We start from the raw sequence: 6,149 nt of genomic DNA, 5'->3' as shown, positions 1-6,149 counted from the left end.
ACTAGTGGAAATGTAATTGCTGATATCAAAAATAGCAATTGTTACTAGTAGAAATCTAATTCCTGCTATCAAGAATTAACATTTTAACTAGTAAAAATTTAATTGTTGATATCAATAATTCATATCCCGTGAAGGAATAAAAGTCAAAACGGCTTGCCATAGTGTGAAGGACACTGTATCACTCGATCTCACAGCAGTAAAGGCAAGAGACCACCTTATCCTGAGGAACCCGCGCTAATATATTCTGACTCGAAATGTAGACATATCTGTAAAATAAGAACAAGTGTGAATGAGATGTAACAGAAACAGGAAGCCATAAGCTTGATATGAATAAATTAGCTTACCCTTGTCCATGTCACTGGGGACAAGAGCTTATGTGAACTTCATTATTTTGGGATTATGTTATGACTCATGCAAATTTAACTTGACTGCGAAATCCCTTGATGACGTCACCTATGCTCTTTAAAGTGACAGATCACATAAAAATTAAAATTCAGTTATTTACTTAACCTCATGTTAAACTTTGCGTGAAACACAAAAGTGGATATTTAGCAGAATGTCCAAGCTGCTTATTTCCATAATGATAGTGAATAGAGACCAGAGAAATCATTGTAAAGAAAGCAGTGGCAGAAAAAGAGAATGAAATGAGGGCGAGTAAATGACAGAACTTTTTTTTTTTTTTTTGGTGAACTGTCCCTTTAATATAGAAATAGCTGGAAGATATTTGTCCTGCACAAACTTATCCTAATGTGACTGTGAGGAACTAAAGTGTTCTTCTATTATTGGAGTCCTTTGTGGTTTCAAGTACCCACACGATTGTTCTGAAGAGGAAGGACAGGTCTGTTTTGTCATGGTGATTTGAAAGCTGTTGTAAACATACGTTTTTTTTTTTCAATTCATTGTTTATATAAGATCCAGAACTCACACTGTATCAAATGAAGACCTGCAAATGAGAAAAATGTATGCATTATGTTAAATTCTGAATATACATTTGCACATGTTGGGTTTTTTTCTGCACACTATGACCCTGCACATAATATACCACTGGAGGGCGCTCACAAACTTATTCCCCTGTAGGCTGAGGTTAATGGAAAAGGATAGTTTACGGATGTCTTGGATGAGACAGGCTGTGTGAAACCAAAGGTAGCTTACTTGGTGAGTATTTTGTGTATAAAGTTCTTCATAAGGTACCAAGTCATGTCTAATTATCTAAAACAGGCGTCACCAAACTCGGTCCTGGAGGGCTGGTGTCCTGCAGAGTTTAGCTCCAACTTGCCTCAGCACACCTCGCTGGAAGTTTCTAGCATGCCTAGTAAGACCGTAATTAGCTGGTTCAGGTGTGTTTAATTAGGGTTGGAGGAGCTAAACTCTGCAGCACACCAGCCCTCCAGGACTGAGTTTGGAGACCCCAATCTAAAACAAATGTAAGATGTATTTAGTGACTACAGTGCTTATTTCATCATAAAAATTTGTGCACTAGAACATGTACTTATAAAAACAGCTTTTCCCCCATGCCATCTCCAGTTTAAACAACATAGCAATTAGCCCTGTTTTTATTATTAATTTCTCAGTACCTTAGAAAGAGGCAATCAATAGATATTATGTAAATACATATACATATTTTTATTTATACGGTTGTATATTATACAGTACATAATGCACAAATCTGTACATAAGTCTTCCGTTCTCTTCTGTTCCAAATGTATATTATTATTATTAGTTTATTTTCTACATTTTTCCTTAGTTTTACTTTTACTTTAGTTTTAGTCATATGTGTATGTACCAAGAGCTCCTGAAAAACCACAACAAATTCCTCGTGTGTTTGCACACACTTGGTGAGTAAAAGCTCATTCTATTCTGTTCTATTCTATTCTATTCTATTCTAAATTGAGCCATTATAAGATTGATAGAATAGTAGTTCTCAACCTTTTTGACTCCAAGGCCCCCATTATCCTCAACAATAATCAAAGGCCCCATGACACAGTTGTTTGTAATTTACTGGATCAGGATTAAGGACAAGGATTTTTAAAAATGTAATGTCTACCTGATAAAATATTTATGCATATTTGCATTTTCATCTGCCGTTTTTGTTCAGACCAATTATATAGTCTATAACAGGGGTGCCCAACCTTTTTTGAACAAAGATCTACTTTTAAATTCATTCAGCAGGTCAGTGAGATCGGTCAGGAATGCTAAATCCAATAGCCACTGGTGGTCCTCTAGCTGGGCATATTCTGCATGTTTTGAAAGTTTCAGAAACTCTTTGATTTCAGGCAACAACTCCGAGAATCTCTATAAAAATTTACCTCTACTCAGCCATCTAACATCCGTGTGCAGCAACAGGTCTGTGTGTTCTGCACCGGTCTCCTCCAAATGAGCACGGAATAACCTTCTCTGTAGACTCCTGGCCCGAACGGAACACACAATCTTCATTGCAACATCCATCACTTCTTTCATGTTTAAAATCTTACCACACAATGCCTGCTGGTGGATTATACAGTGGTAATTAAGGAGGTCTGGGAAATATTCACTCTGTTTGCACAATGCAATGAACCCGCTAGTGCGGCCCACCATTGCTGGAGCACCGTCCGTTGTGATAGAGATGAGTTTAAAGAGGGGCAATTGGGTCTTGTTGACAAATTCCATGAAAGCTTGGAAAATATCTTCGCCTCTAGTGTGTCCTTTCAATGGCAAAATGGTGAGCAGTTCTTCTTTTGAACCCATGTCTCCAAAAACCATTCTAATGAAAACACATAGCTGTGCCACATCCACAACATCAGTCGACTCATCAAATTGAAGAGAAAAACATTCACACTGTTCAATATCCTTCCTTAACTGCTCCTCGACATCCTCTGCCATTCCCTCACATCGCCGTGTAACAGTACCACGGGATAATTGCACGTCCTTAATGACAGCCATGATGTCACTTTTATTCTTAAAGTCACCAAATAGTGCATCTGCAGCCTCGACAAATGCTTCTTTCACAACTTTGCCGTCCTTGAAAGACTTCTTGTATTTTGCAAGAACGCGACTGACGCGATAAGATGCTATAGTTGCAGCCTTACCCTTGGTGTTTGGCCTGGTAAAAATGGACTGCTGTGCTGCTAACTGCCCCTTCAATTCTCGGACTTTTCGGGTGCGTAGAGCTGATTAAAGGGGCGGTCACACTAGACTTTGAACATGCGAAATTTTTTCGGACGAATATGGGCGGGAGCAGGATATGACAATAATAATAATACACTTGTGTACAATAATTATATTGTACTCTCTCTCTCTCTCTCTATATATATATACACACACACTAAGCAATAAAAAATTATAAAAATGTGTCCGCATTCAATACGTTTTATGGCGGATGGCAAACCAACTTCTGGTGCATTTACCGCCACCAACTGGACTGGAGTGTGGAGCACTAATAAATACATATTTATATTTTATATAAAAAAAAATTTTATTATTAAAAAAAAACAAAAAAACAAAACACACACATTCCTAAATTCTCCTGATTAATCCTATTCCTTTAATGTATTTAACAATAGCACCATATATTTTCCATTTCCGGATCACTACCAGAGCTACCGTCATTTCCTGCCATCAGTGCTCCAGTCACAGTCCAGTGTTGCCGCCCGCCTCTCACCCTGCCTGAATGAGAGTCTCTCGACACGCGCACAGAGTCAGACTGAAACCCTTCAGACAGCACGAGCAGAGCGGATGTCGCGCGGGCGTGTCTGTCTCGATTTTTATAATCTTTTAAAGATGTATTATATAAATAGGATGCTGCGCTACGGCTAAAATGAGCGCTTCCTCCATTTTTTAATTTCTGTACAGAGAGGTCACGCAGTGACGTATCGATCTTCTACTGGTCACACGTCTTCACGTGATGCGAATTCGCAGGTCAGAGTTCACCAAACTTGAACTTTGGAACGCAGCGAAATGCGAAATTTTTCGCATGAGCTTGCGTTTCCGGTCTGATGCATTCGCATGCGTATGAATGGAAGTCAATGGAACGAAAAGTGCAGTGTGACCGCCCCTTTAGCCGGGAAATCTGCATCGTAGCTTTTGTCAACAGTTTTGAAATGCCGCTCCAAATTGCCCTTCTTCGGTAAGGCCACGCTTGCATTGCAAATAAGACAGATGGACTTCGAATTTGAATAAACAAAAAAAATAATCCTCTTCCCAGTCTGAATGAAAATGTTTTCGGTTTTTTGGCTTCTGCCATAGTTGCGTTAACTTTGCTGAAGTCGCAGCTCTCTCAACTTCTCCACTTAAACAGCGAGTCCCTGCTAATAACGTAACGTGCCTAGCTAAAACCCTGGCTGAATTCAAATTAGTGTACTAGCATACTACTCTTGCTATTTCTGCCATATATTTATATGAAATAGTATGAGTAGTATAGTATGCGATTTCGAATTCAGCCGCTAATTTCGTCGGTTTAATTTTTTTTCCATAAATCAATGCTATTGGTCACCCTTTACGTCTGTCAGTGGATATTACAAATATTTAACAACCAATGAAAACCATTAAAAGAGCTTGTGTTAAATCTCGTTACTCCATTGGACTGTCAAGCAAAACCTCACAGCTCATAGCTCCTCGCAGCTCCGGCACACACTACAGCGCAGAGCTGAACGTAATCAGTGATCTTGTAAGGGTAAATTAAGAACTTTTTTTTTTTTTAAATAAGTACATTGTTTTCTTTACTCAAGAAATGTTATGTCTATAAAGGTTAATATTTAATGTATTTGAGGTCTGAGACGTGGGAACGGTGAAGAGAGAGAAAGGGCAAACCAGAGGGCAATTTACTGTCGCGATCGACTGGAAAGCAGTCTGCGATCGACTGGTTGGGCACCCCTGCTCTACACACATAAACTCCTGTGTACGCATGCGTATGAATGGAAGTCAATGGAACGAAAAGTGCAGTGTGACCGCCCCTTTAGCCGGGAAATCTGCATCGTAGCTTTTGTCAACAGTTTTGAAATGCCGCTCCAAATTGCCCTTCTTCGGTAAGGCCACGCTTGCATTGCAAATAAGACAGATGGACTTCGAATTTGAATAAACAAAAAAAATAATCCTCTTCGGGTTTTTGGCTTCTGCCATAGTTGCGTTAACTTTGCTGAAGTCGCAGCTCTCTCAACTTATCCACTTAAACAGCGAGTTCCTGCTAATAACGTAACGTGCCTAGCTAAAACCCTGGCTGAATTCAAATTAGTGTACTAGCATACTACTCTTGCTATTTCTGCCATATATTTATATGAAATAGTATGAGTAGTATAGTATGCGATTTCGAATTCAGCCGCTAATTTCGTCGGTTTAATTTTTTTTCCATAAATCAATGCTATTGGTCACCCTTTACGTCTGTCAGTGGATATTACAAATATTTAACAACCAATGAAAACCATTAAAAGAGCTTGTGTTAAATCTCGTTACTCCATTGGACTGTCAAGCAAAACCTCACAGCTCATAGCTCCTCGCAGCTCCGGCACACACTACAGCGCAGAGCTGAACGTAATCAGTGATCTTGTAAGGGTAAATTAAGAACTTTTTTTTTTTTTAAATAAGTACATTGTTTTCTTTACTCAAGAAATGTTATGTCTATAAAGGTTAATATTTAATGTATTTGAGGTCTGAGACGTGGGAACGGTGAAGAGAGAGAAAGGGCAAACCAGAGGGCAATTTACTCTCGCGATCGACTGGAAAGCAGTCTGCGATCGACTGGTTGGGCACCCCTGCTCTACACACATAAACTCCTGTGATTCAGAGCAGCAGAACTGACAGTGTAGTTTCCTCCAGCTCCTCTGCTGCTGTCTGAGAGCAACTTATAACGACTATTGATGTCTGTAAAATAATTTGTAGATTTTATTTTAAGGAGCTATTTCTACTTGTTTTGACACTTTTTAATTACTTCAATTACTTTTGATTACGTAACTCAACATATTCAGGTTGTTTAAAACCAGTCTGAATGAAAATGATATGTTTTCGGTTTTTTGGCTTCTGCCATAGTTGCGTTAACTTTGCTGAAGTCGCAGCTCTCTCAACTTCTCCACTTAAACAGCGAGTCCCTGCTAATAACGTAATGTGCCTAGCTAAAACCCTGGCTGAATTCAAATTAGTGTACTAGCATACTACTCTTGCTATTTCTGCCATATATTTAT

Source organism: Sinocyclocheilus anshuiensis, unplaced genomic scaffold (genome assembly GCF_001515605.1).
Source record: "Sinocyclocheilus anshuiensis isolate Anshui unplaced genomic scaffold, SAMN03320099.WGS_v1.1 scaffold775, whole genome shotgun sequence".
NCBI lineage: Eukaryota > Metazoa > Chordata > Actinopteri > Cypriniformes > Cyprinidae > Sinocyclocheilus > Sinocyclocheilus anshuiensis.
The sequence above is the reverse complement of the archived record's forward strand: the minus strand, read 5'-3'. Positions refer to the sequence as shown.